The sequence below is a fragment of the Petaurus breviceps genome, unplaced genomic scaffold (genome assembly GCF_028583685.1).
Source record: "Petaurus breviceps papuanus isolate PSGF00001 unplaced genomic scaffold, PetGlider_PUasm1.0 90808, whole genome shotgun sequence".
Classification (NCBI taxonomy): domain Eukaryota; kingdom Metazoa; phylum Chordata; class Mammalia; order Diprotodontia; family Petauridae; genus Petaurus; species Petaurus breviceps.
The window spans coordinates 13,978,824-13,995,382 of record NW_027187349.1 but is presented as its reverse complement, the minus strand read 5'-3'; positions in this window follow the sequence as shown (position 1 = coordinate 13,995,382).

Genomic DNA, 16,559 nt, shown 5'->3' with positions numbered 1-16,559 from the left:
TTCAATCCAAAGAGGGAGACAGAACCTGGGTGGGTAAAACGTAATGACTTTATGTGTGTTCAGTGTGTGTGTGGGCAGTGGAAAGTGTCCTAGAACTAGATCTGGAGTCAAAGGAGGTGAGTTCAAATCCTACTTTGACAAGTCACCTTTGTAATCTGAGTCAAGCCATTTGACCTCCCTGGGCCTCAGTTTCTTTATCTACAAGATGACTAGCTTAGATGCCCTCTAAAGTCAACTTGCAGTTCTTGTTCTTTGAGTCTATTAATTAAAAAAAAAAAGAACATCTACTGAAGTAATGGTTACATTATCTAACTTTAGCATGGATGTCAAGAATAAACAGAGGATTCTGTTATTTAGGAAAACCAAGTAAACTTAGATGCTTCAGTAAAATGAATCATTTATAAAAGACATGTTCTCAAATTGAAATGACTAAAGACAACTTGCTCACTATGTTTCTGTATGGTTCCCAAACTTTCTTACAAAACCACTAGTGTGGTAGAAGGGTATTATGGGTTACACTTGGAAAGAACACATTGGTAATGATCAGATCTTGGCAAAAACTACCCTTGAGACTTTGGCAAGAAGTGTTCTGAACTCATTACAACAACTAAAATAAAAAGGAATATTCATTCAATGGTTTGTAGGTCCCTGTTAAAAAGAAAAGTGAGAGAAATGGCCCTAAAAACATTTAGGGTTAGAAGATTAGTTATCAACTCAAATATGCAAGTGCTACTTTCATTGAAGAAGTCATCTCCCTTTAAACAAGACAAGAAGGCATAGTACACCTTGCAAATGAAAGGCTAACTCTCAGTTGTATTTTTGGAATATTTCCCTGTTTTTTTGAAGTTGGCATCATGGAAATAAAACATGAAATGTTCCACGAAGTGTCCCATGGGGCCAGTCAGAGAGCAAATATTGGAATAGATTGAACTTGAGTCTCACCCAGTATGTCAAATAATGTGTTTTTCTTACATACAGGCTCCCCTATTCAGATAGCAGATTTGGGCTGTGGTATAGTTCCCTTTAAAAAAAAAGTTTTTTTTTAAATCCAATTGGGTTTTTAAAAGCCAAAGAAATAATTCAACTGACAAAAATACAGTAGATTGTTTCTTCTCTTCATGATTTTCCTTCATCATTGACAGTGCCCAAATTGGTTAAAGATCAGTGAATTCTGGTAAACAGATTATTTTGAAAGAGGCAGGTGAATATTTAAATTTAGTAAATGACTGTATGTCTAAATTTAACTCTTTCTTTCTTTCCCAAATAGGTAATATTTTGGAGATAGATGTAACCATACAAGACCAGAAGTTACATAGGAGAGTACAGTAGACAAAATTCTGGGAAGTCAGAGAGTTCAAATCTTGTCAATGATGCTTTTAATTGTATGATGGAACTTTTTTATATCTCAATGTCTTCATCTCTAAAATAGAAATACTAATATCTACAGATATGCTGTGAGACCCCAACGGCATAGTGTATGCTTTGCAGACTGGAAAGCATATTCTGAACCTGAACCATCTTTGCATTATGGACTATTTTCACAGTCTGTTGAAGCCCATGGACTCCTCAAAAAAATTTTAAATGCATAGGATAAAATAGGTAGGTTTACGAAGGAAATGAATTCTATTGAAATAAAAATGTAATTTCTCTCATCCAAGCTCACAAACCCCCTGAAATCTATGCACAGGCCTGGACCCCAGGTTAAGGATCCTTGTTTTAAAGGTTCACATAAATGTTAATTATTATCATAGTCTAACATTCAAAGTATGTCATTGAAACCTTAGGCTTTCGTTTTGCTTTCTGAGACCTATTTCAACCAAAGAGTTTAGTTGCATAGCTACTTGGGACAGACACTGTGAAATCATTCAATCAGTCAAGAAGTAACTTTTAAGTGTCTACTATGGGCCAACCACTGTTTTAGACATTGTGCATACAAATTCAAAGAATGAAAAAGTCCCCACTTGCAAAGAGCTTGCATTCTAATGAGGGGGACAATAAATATATATATAAAATAGATATGTATTGAAAAAATGTAAAGTGGATAAAGTATAAAAGTGAAAAAAACTTCATCGGGATTAGAGGGAATATTACTTATAGAGCTGGGGAAGGTACCCTTTATGTGGGGAAGGTAGAATTCTGTTTCAATTAAAAGATTCACTTTATTGTGATGATGGAGAATTTATGAGACAAGAAGTCAATGCTGTCTGTCATTCTCAAAGGAGCTGAGGAGGGCAGAATTGCAATCTCTTGGTGGTCTCATCCTCTGGCTCAACCCTTAAAGTTCTCATTTCAAGTACAACTAGTCAGCAGGTACCTGCAAGCAGGTTCCTATCTCCTTAGGTTACATTGTCATTACCTAAGTAATCTCCCTAATACTCTGCTCAGATCACATCCTTCCACTATTCATAAACTTTCAATAGCTCCCCATTAATTGCCTAGGGATAGGGACTAGATTTATGATTTCATTGGTATTGAAAATTGGTACAATTTCCTTATCTGTAAAATCAGGATAACAATATAAAATTTGGAAAGTGTTTTGCAAACTTGAAGTACTATATAAATGCTAATTAATATTACACCAGACACTGAGATACCTAGGATCTTGTTCCTTAACTGTTGGCATTTCAACCTCTGGTATTAAAGGTCTTCTATTATGGGGCTTCGACTCATCCTTTCTGGTGTATTATTATTCTAAATACCCTTCACCTATGATAGCTTTCAATCAAATTGGCAGATTCTGTCCTTTGCCTTTGCTCACAATATCCCGCAGGCATAGGTTGAATTCATTGTCTCTAACTAATTGAGGCCCCTTCCCCCCTTCAGTTTAAGGTGATCTCTCCCTCCTCAAATTTCTCAGAGCAAATTCCCTGGACTTCTCCTTTGCCCTCTAGCTTAAGGACATACTTACTTGTACTATAATGCATAGCTATTTCCACTACCCCTCCCCCCACACCCTTCCCATGCCTCAATAGTAAGATAAGAAACAGAGTGCTATTTATCTTTGTAACCTCCTTCTCTAACACATATACTAGGAATTTAACCAATGCTTATTGAATTAAATAGAACATGAGGAATAGGGCCAGGATGCCAGTCTTGAGCAAGGAAGGAGCCTACTAGACTAAAAGAACAGACAGAAAAAAAAATGCAATCAGAATACAATAAAAAAAAAAAGAGCAGGGCCCATATGTTATTTCTAATTTCGTAATAAATAGGTAAAATCAACTACTTTTGTTGTTGAAAAGTATAGCAACCCTTTTGGACTTACTCCCAGCTCCTAGTGCACTATCAGATAGTGCCCCAGAGGATAATGGTTACTACTGCACTCAAAATTCGAGGAGTAATGCTGAAGAGTTGAAGTTTTTGACACTATTGCTCACAAGCCCTCATATGGTATGTTCTTCAGTATCAATCAACTAGTTTATTTACTGAAAAGGTGTAACAACACGAGTAATTATAAAACAACACCCCAAAACAAAGAACACACTCTACTCTTACATGCACAGGGAGAATGAGATCTAACTTACAAAGGTAGTGAAGTATACACTTAAGAAACAAGTGAGAGGCTGCTAGTTGGCACAGTGAATAGAGCACAGACCCTGGGGTCAGGAGGACTGGGTTCAAATCCTGTCTCAGACACTTAACACAAAAACTAGCCATGTGACCTTGGGCAAGTCACTTAACCCCAATTGCCCTCCAAAAAGCAGAAAGAAAGGAAGAAAGAAAGAAAGAAAGAAAGAAAGAAAGAAAGAAAGAAAGAAAGAAAGAAAGAAAGAAAGAAAGAAAGAAAGAAAGAAAGAAAGAAAGAAAGAAAGAAAGAAAGAAAAGAAGGAAGGAAGGAAGGAAGGAAGGAAGGAAGGAAGGAAGGAAGGAAGGAAGGAAGGAAGGAAGACATGAGACTTAGGGATACTTTTTGAATCTTGACTTTGGCAATCCTTTTCTCCCTTCACCAGGGTCCACCAAGAGTATCCACCAAGGTCCCTTTGGGGTGAGGCATCGAGGATTAAAGAGTTGCCCTTTTTGCTCATCTGGACTGGCTCCTTGCAGAGTAGAATATCACAGTTGACAGGTCAGTTCACTTCTGGGCTGGGTTAATGAGGTTGCTGAGCTACTCACTGTATTTACCTGTTTCTGCTAACAGTTTCTTATGTTGGTTGGATTTTTCTGATTGTTTTGATGAATCTCAGTCTCACCCACTCAGAATGCTCATTTACTTAAGATAGAAAGAATAAATACAAGAGGAACAGAGGCACTAAGTATTCGCAGAAGCATGGTTCCTAGGATGGGGATAGGGCAACCGCTGCCCATCCCACACACCCTGCCCCCAACCTGATACAAGAACAATAGTTCTTGACTTGCTCCCACTGGGAACTAAAAGCATTAAAGGACTGAGAGAAGTGAGGTACTGATTCTTTTGTATAGAAACTCATTTCTGGCTCTATGCCTGCTAAATCATTAGTCCCTCCAGCTCTGGAACCAGTTACCACATTGTAAACTCCAGCCCCTGCCCCCCAATCATCATGGCCAACATTAGCATCTAAAATTCCACTTATTGCATTGGCAGCAAGTGGAGGATGTCCACACATATTGTGCCCTCATTGGCCAGTCCCTTCTCTCCATTGTAAAACTAATTATGTTTCAACTTCATGTTTATGCTTATTTATGCTTCCACTCTAGGTTATAAGGCAATGATGAAACAGTACAAATCTTATTTCTTTTTTTAACTGAGGGTGATATATCAGGATATTGAGTATAGATTAATTTTTCTAAAATTAAGATATAGAGTCCTTGGCCATTTGTCAATAGTATAGAAGAATGAATGGATAATGAATGAAGGGAAAAGCATGTTTTAATAACTAGGTGCCCTAAGTGCTGGGGAAATAAATATAAAAAAGAGACAGTCTCTACTCTTAAGAATCTTACATTCAAATGGAATAATGGAGGTGGTGAATTGATTTAAAGAACAAGCAATTGATATGCCCTTTCCAGAAATAATAGTGCTGTTTATTTGATTACTGTACCTCAAACAAAAGGTAGAAAGGTGAAGAGGTATGTGTAGATGGTAATTGTGCATGATGGCAAATGACAAGATGGTTGGACAGGATGTAGAGATGAAGCACAGTTTTGCACTTGGAGTTAGGAAGATCTGGGTTCAAATCCTAATGAGATACTTACTAATTTTGCGATCCTAGACAAGTTATTGAAGCTCTCTGGGCCTCAGTTTCCTCATGTATAAAAATGAAAGGTTGGACTCAATGATCTTGCTAACTTTTCCTAAGACCCATGCAGATTAAGCTAATTTATTCCTTACAAGGTTACTTATTACCTGTTTGGATGTAGTATTTCTTCCCCTCTTGGAGGAAAACAACAGGTTTTGGGTTTGGCTTTTGGCTTTATGCCCCTAGGAATCTAGCAGAGTGTTTTCTGTATTAGGCACTTACTAAATGCATGTTTAATTTAATAAATTGAATTTTTCAGACAATGTTCTCAAGGTAAGGAAAATATTTGGACAAGGTAAGGCATCACTGAGAAGATGTGGAACCAGTATGACCAACCATGAAAAGGGTTATAATAATGGTTTCTAACTTTTTTGAGTATGAGGACCCATTTTTAACTTCAAAAATCTCTAGATGCCCATAATAGTTATACTATGGATATGAAATCCATTGAGAAAATGGCAAAAAGTTATGTGAATTCAGCACCTCTTAAATGAATTTATTGTATTTAATAATTTAATTTAATATTATTTATAGTATATTTATTTATATATTATATTTTATTATATTATTATATTTATTATATAATAATTATACATAAAATTATATATTATATAATTATTATATTTAATAATTAATTATAATAATTATATTTAATAATAAATTAATTTATTAATTAATCACAAACACCATTAAATCCACAAGCATTTCTTCTATGCCAGTTACCACACCAAGCATTTGAAATACAAATACAAGCAAAAAGGCAGTCCATGTCCTCAAGGAGCTTACAGTCTAATGGGAGAAAGACAACCTGTAAAAGAAAGGTGAAGGGACTTGGGGCTAGGATAAAGAGGTCCAGGGGGGAACTTGATGAGAAATGACGATGTGATTGGTCTGGGTGCCCTCCTTCAGTGAAGGCTCTGGGAGCAGCCATCCAACCAAAGGGAAGAGCCAAGAGGAACACACTTAGGAGGTGTGAATTGCAGGGCTGTATTGAGCTTCCAGAGTGAAGAGGTTTCTGGGTAATAGTGGAGAAACTCAGAGTGCAGCCCAGCAAGAAGTGAAAATCTATTTACATTTGAAAAACTGTCATGCAAATGGATAAAAAATATTATAATCTTGAGAGACAGCCAGTGGAAAACGTTCAGAGTTGGGAGATAGAGTGTCTTGTTCAAGGAACAGCAGAGAACTCAATGTCACTTGAAGGGAGAAATGAAGAAGACTGGACAGGTAGGAGGGAGTTGGGTTATAAAGAGTTTTGGATACTAAAAAGATTTTCTTTTGATTCTGGAGGTAACAGGGAGCCAGTGGCATTGATTGAATAGGAAGATGACTTGGTTAATCCCACACTTGGGTAGATCAAGTCACTCAATATATACTTGTTGAATGAATAAATGATCTATCAATAGTGCATGGAAAGTATACAATTGAAATAATGGAGACTAACTAATTTTAATTAAATTTTTAAAAATGTATTAATCACCTTAAGTGTTCAAGTCAAACACTGAGGATGGGGGGGGTGGGAGTAGAGGACAGTAGGAGGGATAAAATAAGCAAATGTTCTGATTTCATGAACTTTACAATCTAAGAGTATTCTCCCCCCATTCAGTGCATTCTCTATGATATAAATTTTTTAATGTTGAGTAAGGGATAAAGTCTAGTTACTAGGTCTAGTTTTCCTATTTTGCTCCAACTCGAATTTCCTACATGCCCTTGGAGAAGTCAACTCACCTCTGTGGGGCCTTAGTAGCCTCATCTATAAAACGGTGGGGTTGACTAGATCAGGGCTTCTTAACCTGGGGTCCACAGACCTGGAGAGATTTTAGGGGGCTGCCAACATGAATGGGAAAAATACGTCTTTATTTTCACTAACCTTTAGTTTCTTTATAATCCTATGTATTTTGTGTCTTGAATTCCTTTATAATTCTATATATTTTATTTTATGCATTTAAAACATTGTTTTGTTGAAGAAGTCCATGGGCTTCACCAGAGCGAGAAAGGGGTTCATGGCATAAAAACGGCAGAGAATACCTGGAATAAATCACCTTTGTCATCCTTTCAAGCCATAAATCTATGATCCTGTGATCTTATAATCTAGTGAGGTATATTGTGAGATAGTAGTGGTGGAGATATATATGTATAGTGTGTGTATGTATGTATATGCATGTATACAAACACAATTATCCCTTTCACATCAGGGGGGAATTTTTGGCTCCCCCTTAATACCAGAGAAGAAGCCTGTTGTTGTTTTTTTTCTTTTATGAGGTGTTTACAGTACCTTATTATAAAATTTGGGTTAAGTATTTGGTCATAGGCTATATGTAGGTCAATGTTAAGTAAAAATACTTTTTTAATGCTGTCTTCTGACCTTTGCATAGTCCCCCCCACAAATTCCCATTTAATTTGTTATGCTTATCCATAATACATTGAAATCCATCATATATCAAAACCCACAATGGACAAAGTTGCTATTTGGAAGGCATATATATATATATATACACACATGCATACATACATAATACATATATACACACACATACAAAGAGAGAAACAGAAACCCTAATGGATATATATGCATACACACATATAGATATACATATATAGATACGGATTTGTGTGTATGTTTAGACTACCATAGAAGTAAAGTTCTAGAAATAGCTCAACCAGTTCTTAAGCCAATTCTTAGAAATTAACAAACAGTACAAATCAAGACTTGATTTCTTGCTTTGTTAATTGTCTAAGAAAGTGATACAGAAAATGATAATAATGCAGATTAAAATTAATAATGAATCATGCATTTTTTTTCAGAGAGCTGGTTGTTGTTTACCATATGTTTGTGTTTGCATAGCAGCAACACATGATGGATAGGGTCTTTTATCTTACAAGAAATGTCCCTAAAAATTCTCACAATCACTGTCGCAATTTCCAATGACGACACTAGGTGTCGCTCCTACCATGCAAACATGACCCAGAATTTGTTTCTCAAATGCAGAAAACTAAGGTAATAACTAAATGGACTTGAGAGGTCACAGTACCAATTTAAATCAAAATGTTAATCCCCCATTGCTTTCAAACCATTATTGGGACCATTACGTATTTCTGCTTGTTCTGGTTTGGAGGACAAAAGCCTCTTTCTGATGGCTATTTCCCTTTTAATTCTATTGCCATGTGGCATCTATTAATTCCAACCAATTTCACAAACCATAGGAGGTGGGGGTACTTTGTAATCTAATCAATTTGATTTCTTTAATGTAGTTCACTTGGTGCCTCAGCAAGATGGAAATGGATTAATTACTCCTTCTGTTCAAAATAAAACCCAGGGAAGGATTAGCCAGACTCCTAAAAGGTTATTGACATGTTCTGCCATAGTGGAAGCAGAAACAAGAAGTGTTAGACTGAGGGCTCATGCATTTATTTTCACTTCTTCAGGGATGACTTTCCTTTATTAGAGAGGCAGTGAAGTCACCTGGAAGGACCACTGGATTCAGAATCAGAAGACCTGAACTTAGATACTCTTGCTTTCCATTTATTGGCTACATGACCTTGGATAATTCACAATCTCTCTAAGTTTCAGCAGGTAGAATGGGGACAACATTTGCATTATCTATCTCACCAGATTATTGTGAGAAAAAAAGTTTTGTAAATTGTAACATGCTATATAATGCATGTTATTTTAAAGCTTGGGGATTGTTGATTTTTAATTGGAAAGGGATTAACAAAAATATCTTTACAAAAAAAACCTCAACTCCACCCTGCAACCTAAAGTAATAAAGGTAGCATTACAACAGGTCTGCTGTTTTATGAGAGTACAAATTCTATTACATTTATACTTTCATAGATTTTTCCCAACTCTAGAAAAAAAAGTCCTTGCTGGAAAATATATATATAGACAAATCAAAATAATATACACTAACTTAATATAAGGTAGACAGGTATAAGTTATAGTCCCTTAGTGGTTTCATTCAGTTGTAATAATTTCTCTTTATGTGTTTGTAATATTAAATCATTATAAATTACTGTTAGCATATCCAACTTCAAAATAATTTTATGTGGTTGTGAGAATAATAGATTCAGAGCTAGAAGGAATCCCAGTGATCAAACTGAACCTTCCCATTTTACAGATGTAGTTCTCACAGATTCTTAGTATCAGAACCAAGATTTGTCTTCTCTTCTTCTGACTATACTCAGAATTCCTCATTTATCATTTATTACTGAATAATCATATTTTATTAAATTCATACAACATAGGTTTTTTTTCAGCTACCCCTTAACTGGTGGACACTCATTTTGTTTCCTGTTCTTTGCTATGACAAGATGTCCTGCTTCAAATACCACTATTATTTCTTAATAAAACTAAGCATGTCCCATTTTTTTAAATGAGTAAAAATTTATGGAAGGTATATGTTGATTCCATCATATTGGTTGTTGCAAACAGGGAACATACATAGATGATCTATTCTTGACACATGATATTCTTAAAATATGATGGTGATAGAAAACAGTGTAATCCAAGAGGGGGACTGCATTTGTTTGGGTCCTAGGCTCAGCCCTGGGCAAGTCATCACATTTGCAGGCTTCAGTTTCATCAATCAATCAACAAGCATTTATTAAACATCTATTCTATTCCAGGGACTGTGCTAGATATTGGATATACAAATTTAGAAAAATGAAACAATTATTACTCTCAAGAAAATAATCCATGTATATAAGGATAAGCATGTACCTATAGACATGTATTTATAAATGTGTGTATATAAGCTATGTATGTATATGTAAGCACATATAGAAATATGTACAGAAAAAATACAGAGTGAGAGAGGGGGCACTAGCAGCTAGACAAATAGATAAGCATTTGCTTAACTCATTGAGCACATAGGTCTAACTCTAATATCTCACCCCCAGACTCAAGACATCCTTATGATATGAGCCCAATGAACCCTTTGCTCCAGAAAGGGTAATTAATTTAATTATAGAAACATACACTTTTTAGGGGAAAGAAAGGGAATAGACATTTATTAAGTGCCTACTTTGTACTAGGCACTATCCCAAGTATTTTTACAAATATCACTAAACATTATCCTCAAAACAACCCTGGAAGGTAAGTTTTATTACCCCCATTTTACAGTTGGAGAAATTGAGGTAAACAAAGATTAACTTGCCTAGAGTCACACAGTTAATTAAATCTCCCAGGTCTAATTTGAACTCAGATTATAGAATTTATGGGGTATTAGAAATAATCTACTCCAGTGTTTCCCGACCCAAAGTAGATTGTGGACTGATCAAACATCTCAGTTCTTCCACTATTCTGCTTTTCTGCAGCATCAGCTTAAAGCCGCGCAGAAGCTGGGCAGGAAACACAGGATGTCAAGGGTAGATAGGCGGGAGATCTAGGCAGTTTAGTGGATAGAGTGCTAGATGTGGGGAAAGGTCAGACACGCTTATCGGCTATGTAGATACACATATATACATTTATACACACAATACAATATGTATATAAACATGCATACATGCACATACATATATATAGACATATTTATGTATATGTATGTATAACTACGTAAACCTGAAAACCCTATATATGTATGTTTATACACTGAGTTTATGAGGTTGCTGTTGTTTTTTTGTTTCTTGAGGGGAGAAGACAAGGCAACTGAGGTTAAGTGACTTGCCCGAGTTTGCACAGCTAGTAAGTATTAAGTATCTGAGGCTGAATTTGAACTCAGTTCCTCCCAACTCCAGGGCCAGAGCTCTATTCACTGCATCACCTAGCTGCTCCAAGTTTATGGGTTAGGAGGAGAGTAGAGGGAGGGAGAGAATTTGGAACTAAAAATAAAAATTAAAAAAGGAATATACCACATTTTTAAAAGAACTTCCAAAATGAAAATTTATGACAATACTGATTCATCTTCCATTAGTTGAGGAATATAAGCATTCAAATGCTTTCCTTTTACTAATGAACAAACTGAAACCTAGGGAACTTAAACAAGCTTATTTGCCTCCCAAATATCATCAGTTCACCTGAAGAAAGATTCTTCACAAGAGATGTAAGATTTCCTTCTCCATTCCTTTGATGAGACGGGGATCCATAGATGTGGAACTCTTCGTATAGTATCAATTTCTTAGTATATATATTAATTGTTTTTGTTTATTTTTCTCTCTCTTTTTTTCTTTTTGTCAAAAGTTTCTTTGTTATAGAGGATGTTTCTCTGGGAGAGGAACAGGAAAGGATACAAGAAGAAATTTAGGTGATATAAAAACAAAATACATCAATAAAACATAAAAATTTTTAAAAACCTATCCTCTACATTCTACTCACCCTGGTTCACCATGAAATTGGGTTAATGTTGCTTCTTTTCATTTCTTTGGAGATTTTAAATTAACTTTTAAAAATCCGGAAACAAAATGATCATAGCTTTAGAGCTGAAAGCAAACTTCAACTCATCTGATCCAACCCTCCCAGTATTATAGAGAAGGAAACTGAGGCCCAGGGAGGTTAAATTATTAGCTTTCTTGCTGTTCTCACACATAGCATGCTATCTTTATCTCCACCCTTTGTACTGGCCTTCCCACATGCCTAGAGCATCCTTCTACCTCTGTGCTTTCAAATCTCTTATTCCATTCTAAGCTCAGAATAAGTGCCACTTTGTACACCTGATGGCCCAACCACCAGGGTCCCCTCATAAATGTACCCAGTAGTGATTATGCATATACTATCCTTATTTACACACATATTGGGGCCCTCATCAGAATGTAAGCTCCTTGAGGGCAGTAATTTTTTCATTTTTGTCTTTGGTTTCTAGTACTAATACAGGGCTTGGAACATAGTAGCTGCTAAACAAATGTTGGTGATTGACTGATTGGCCACAGTCACATAAATAAGTGGGGGAGGTAAGATTTGAATCCCTTCCCCAACGCCTACTGCAAGACACAGCACCCTTTCCACAATACCATGCTGCTTCCTAAAGCTGAGTCATACCACAAAGAAAGGTCAGTCAATGTCCCTGGGTATTGCTTAAGATGAGCTAAAGGTCACTGAAGAAAAGAAAACAAAGTCATATTGATTTTTTGTTTTATGAGTTGAGTGGGTTTGATGTTTTTAATTAACTCTTGATATGCAGGCTTTTATAGATTTGCCTTGTGAAGTGGGGGCAAGGTGCTCTTCAGGAAGTCTTCAGCCTTCTTTCTCTGACCTTATCATTCTCAGATTTGAGGATGATGGTGAATCGGTCTTCTTTCAAAACCTCAGCTTTCTGTAGTCCCCAAAGCCATCAGAGTATGACATTTTACATGCACTTGTTGATAGATCATGTCAGTTACAGTGGTTCATCAGCAAAGAAAATTACAGCCTTGAATTGCTGTTCTTATCTGTTATTCCATAAATGGGAGGTTAGGATTGAAATTCTTTACTCTGGAAGCCCTGACAATATGCTTGCTGAATTATTGCTTGGCCCATGGATAGCATAACAACCCAGGTCTTGAGGGAGGGCAGCACCCCTCCTTACCCCTGATTCTGATTCCTAGCCCAGGAGTGCCTCAAAGAAACCAAACGCAAATTTGCCCCAAGAATCTTCTTTATGGGATTTTCCACAAAGATTTACTTGTAAATCAGCTAAGCATTATGAACATGAGATAGTCTGTGTTGGATTCCTCCCACTCTCTCCAACCCCCCAAATCTTTCTTCAAGTATATATAAAACTTTACCTAAAGACACCTTTCTACCTTTGTAACTTTGAGCAGGTCACCCTGGGCCTTAGTTTCCTCATCAGTAAAATGAAAGTGTTGTGATTGCAGATCTAAGTCTCCTTCAGCTCTAAAACTCTATGGTTATGGGATTCTGTCCATATTTGTGCTTATAAGCCTTCTTTCAGTTAGCAAATGAGATGCTTTTCTCCTTCCTCACCCAGTTAAAAACTTGTACAAAGGCACCTCCCAGCTAGTATGTCCATTTGATATTTCTGTTGGCAAGGAAGGAATAGACACTGGGGGTTTAAATATATGGATTCCAGAAAAAGAAAAAAAAATCTGACATGCATATTTCCTTCACTCTACCTAATACCTTCTTATCCTTTGAAAGTCCAGGTCATGTCTCATCTGCTCCTGGAGACCTTGTCTGACTATTCTAGCCCACTGATCTCTCCTCTCTTTGAATTGCTATATTTTCTCTATTGCATGTCAGTTGCCCCAGATATTGATTACAAATTCCTTGAGAGAAGGAGGCCTTGCCTAAAGCTTTTAAAATATTATTTCTATAACTTTGTATAGAAAGTAAGTGAGAAGTTGGACATACCCAGACACCTTCCTCTATTCATGCTTATGATTTTCTCCCAACCCACCTAAATGTGCTGATCACAGAACATGTATTCCACAAAGAACTGTTGATTGACTGAATTATGGATTGAAAGGATCAGTGCCCTGAGCTCTCAGTAAAGATGAGAGATGGCTTTGGAAGAGCTTGAGACAATCATAACCTCTAACTCTTGGCATTTTAGAATGAAAAGCTCATCCTGACCTAAATATCTCTGCCTCCAGCACTTCCTAGGATTAGGTAAGCCTCTTTAGTCTGAAGAAATAAAGGAATTCACATAGTGAATTTATCACAGTGGGAGAAACAGTAGATCTAGGTGGGTACATGTAAAACCTAAGGAAAAGGAAAAAAGAATGAATGAGATAGGAAAGACACAGAACATGAGAGAGAGTTGACAAGAGGGCTAGTGTCAGATTTTGAAAGAAAGGACCAAATGATTAGTCCAGGCATTCTTTTATAGAGAGAATTTGGTAACTAGAAAGGGAACTTTCTGGGAATTGTCCAAACATGTTTCCCAAATACCAAGGGCAATTTTGATTTCATCTCTTCCCAAACACCATTACCAACAGATAGATCAGTGGACAGACAGAAAGATAAATAGGTAGATAGGTGGGTAGGTAGGTAGGTAGATCTGGATTTCTTCAAAAGCCATTTTAGTCTGCTGGCGTATTTTTACGAGAGAACCACTGACAAGTTGACAGTAGTCTACCTACAAAAAAAAACACTTTGCTCATCATTAATTTTTCCATGATTGCATATAATATACATCAGCATGGGTGGAGTTCACTTTAGTTCAATTCAGTGGGTGTGTGGGATTCCAGAAGATATGAAATCTTCTTCTACTGAAGATGTGGGTTCCTCCTAGAAGGACATTTGACAGATTGGGAGCCCCTGTCAGGCTTCTGCCCTCCCTCAGAACAGTATCTTGTCCTGCCTGGTTTAGGATTTCTTTCAGAGAAAGAAAATATTGAGTGACAAATCCTTCCTGTTGGAAGAACAGAAGGATCTAGATAGATTTTGCCTCCCAGCAAAAAAAAAATAAATAAAAAGGAGAAATTTCATGAGGGTGTTACAACACAAGGAAAGGGAGAGGCAGGATGAAGACTGGCCTTATCTTATGACCAGCCTGTGTGAAAAGACATGGGTTCAAAGAGATAGGCCAACCCTCCAGTTGTTGACTAGAGTTGTCAAATCATTGCCCCTTGCTTAAACACACCACCTATTGTAAAAAGGAATATTTGCTTGTATCTTTCTTGCCTTTGTATTTATTTTTCATGAGAAAAAAAAATGCTTGCAGCTTTGGAATGAGTGTGGACAAATAATCTCAGTAAAATAAGTTAGATCGAAACTCTCCTCATAATCGTCTTTGTTTCCCCTCCTATTTTTAAAATTCATTCAAAAGTGGTAACGACACATTGGTGCTCACTACACTGGACATCCCTTTATCACTGAGACAGCCAGTGGGTAGAATGATAGTCTTACCTGAGCAAGACACCTAACTTCTGTACAAATCAGTTTCCTCACCTGTAAAATGAGAGATTTGGATTCAATGGCCTCTAACACTCCTTCTAGCTCTAAATCTGTGAGCTTGTGACCCTCAGCTCCCTTGATCATCCTTGTAATTCCTTCTTCTTTCTTTGTATAAAAGATGACTTTGCGTCCAGTGAAATGCATTGTTTTTCTGGGCCCAGAGTAGAGAAAAGGGTACATTAAGTAAATGTAGACTTTCACAGGATCTTATAGCCCAAGCTATCTTTGTATTTATCTCGTTTCTCTTTACCCAAAACTTGGGAAAAAACTCCTGATGAAAATTATCTGACACTTTCTGATTACAAGAAATCAAAACAAACTTTTAAGAAAAACAAGCAGGGAATACTCTTAGATGTCAACAATGATGATAATCACAAGATCAAAGGTCCGGAACTGAAAATCTAGTGCTCATACCCCAGCATAGTCCCTCAGATCACTTACAGTTCAGAGGAAGTTCAAAGTTTTCTATTCAATGACACTTTAGAGATTACTTTACAGATGGAGAAACTGAGGCTGATAGAGTGGTTAAATGACTGGCACATGATAATTCAGATAGTAAATAGAATCACAGGCAAATCATAGCCTCGAGGCTGGTAGGGACTCCAGTGACCATCTAGCCCCATTCAAGTTTGACCAAGAATACTTCTACATTATCTCCCCAAAGTGTTTAAACAACCACTGCCTGAAAATACTCAGTAAGGTGTTATCTACTTCTTCCTGGGGCAATTGACCCACTTTGGGGACAAACCTAATACATTTTTTCCATACTTAGAGTTGAAATCTAATTTTCTGCAGGGTCTACCTTGTTCATAATTTGTCTTCTGGGGTCAAGCTAAAAAAAAACTAGTCTGTTTTTTATGGCAGTCTTTCAAATAGTTGAAGAAAGCTCTTATTCCCTTAACCCTTCCCTCCCTCCCTCACTTCTCAGTCTTATCCTCTCCAGGCTAACTATTCTGAGCTCCCAGGTCTTTCAACCAATCCTTATATGGTATGATCTCAAGGTCCTTCAATATTCTAGTTTTCCTCCTCTGGACACTCTCTAGTTTACCAATGTCCTGTCTACATTCCATATTTGGAATATGTGGAACCTGAGCAGAGCATCATGGGCCCATCTCCTCCCTCATTTTGGACTCTGTTCTAGTCTTAATGAAGATTAATATCACTTAAGTTTTTGTCTTTGTCATAAGACACTGATGATTCATACTGAACTTACTATTAAAATTAAACTATCATATTACATGATATGATTTTTCACACGAACTCCTATCTAGCTCTTTTTTAAGTTGATTTTTTCCCCTAGTAATACTTTAGTTATCCTCTAAAATTCACCCAACCCAAAATTATAGCCTGATGATACATTTTTACATCCAGATTTCTATTCATAGCTATCCATCCTAGATTTATATCACCCAGAAATTTCATAAGTATGCCACATCTTCCTTTTTCCCTTCCTTCCTTCCTTCCTTTCTTCCTTCCTTCCTTCCTTCCTTCCTTCCTTCCTTCCTTCCTTC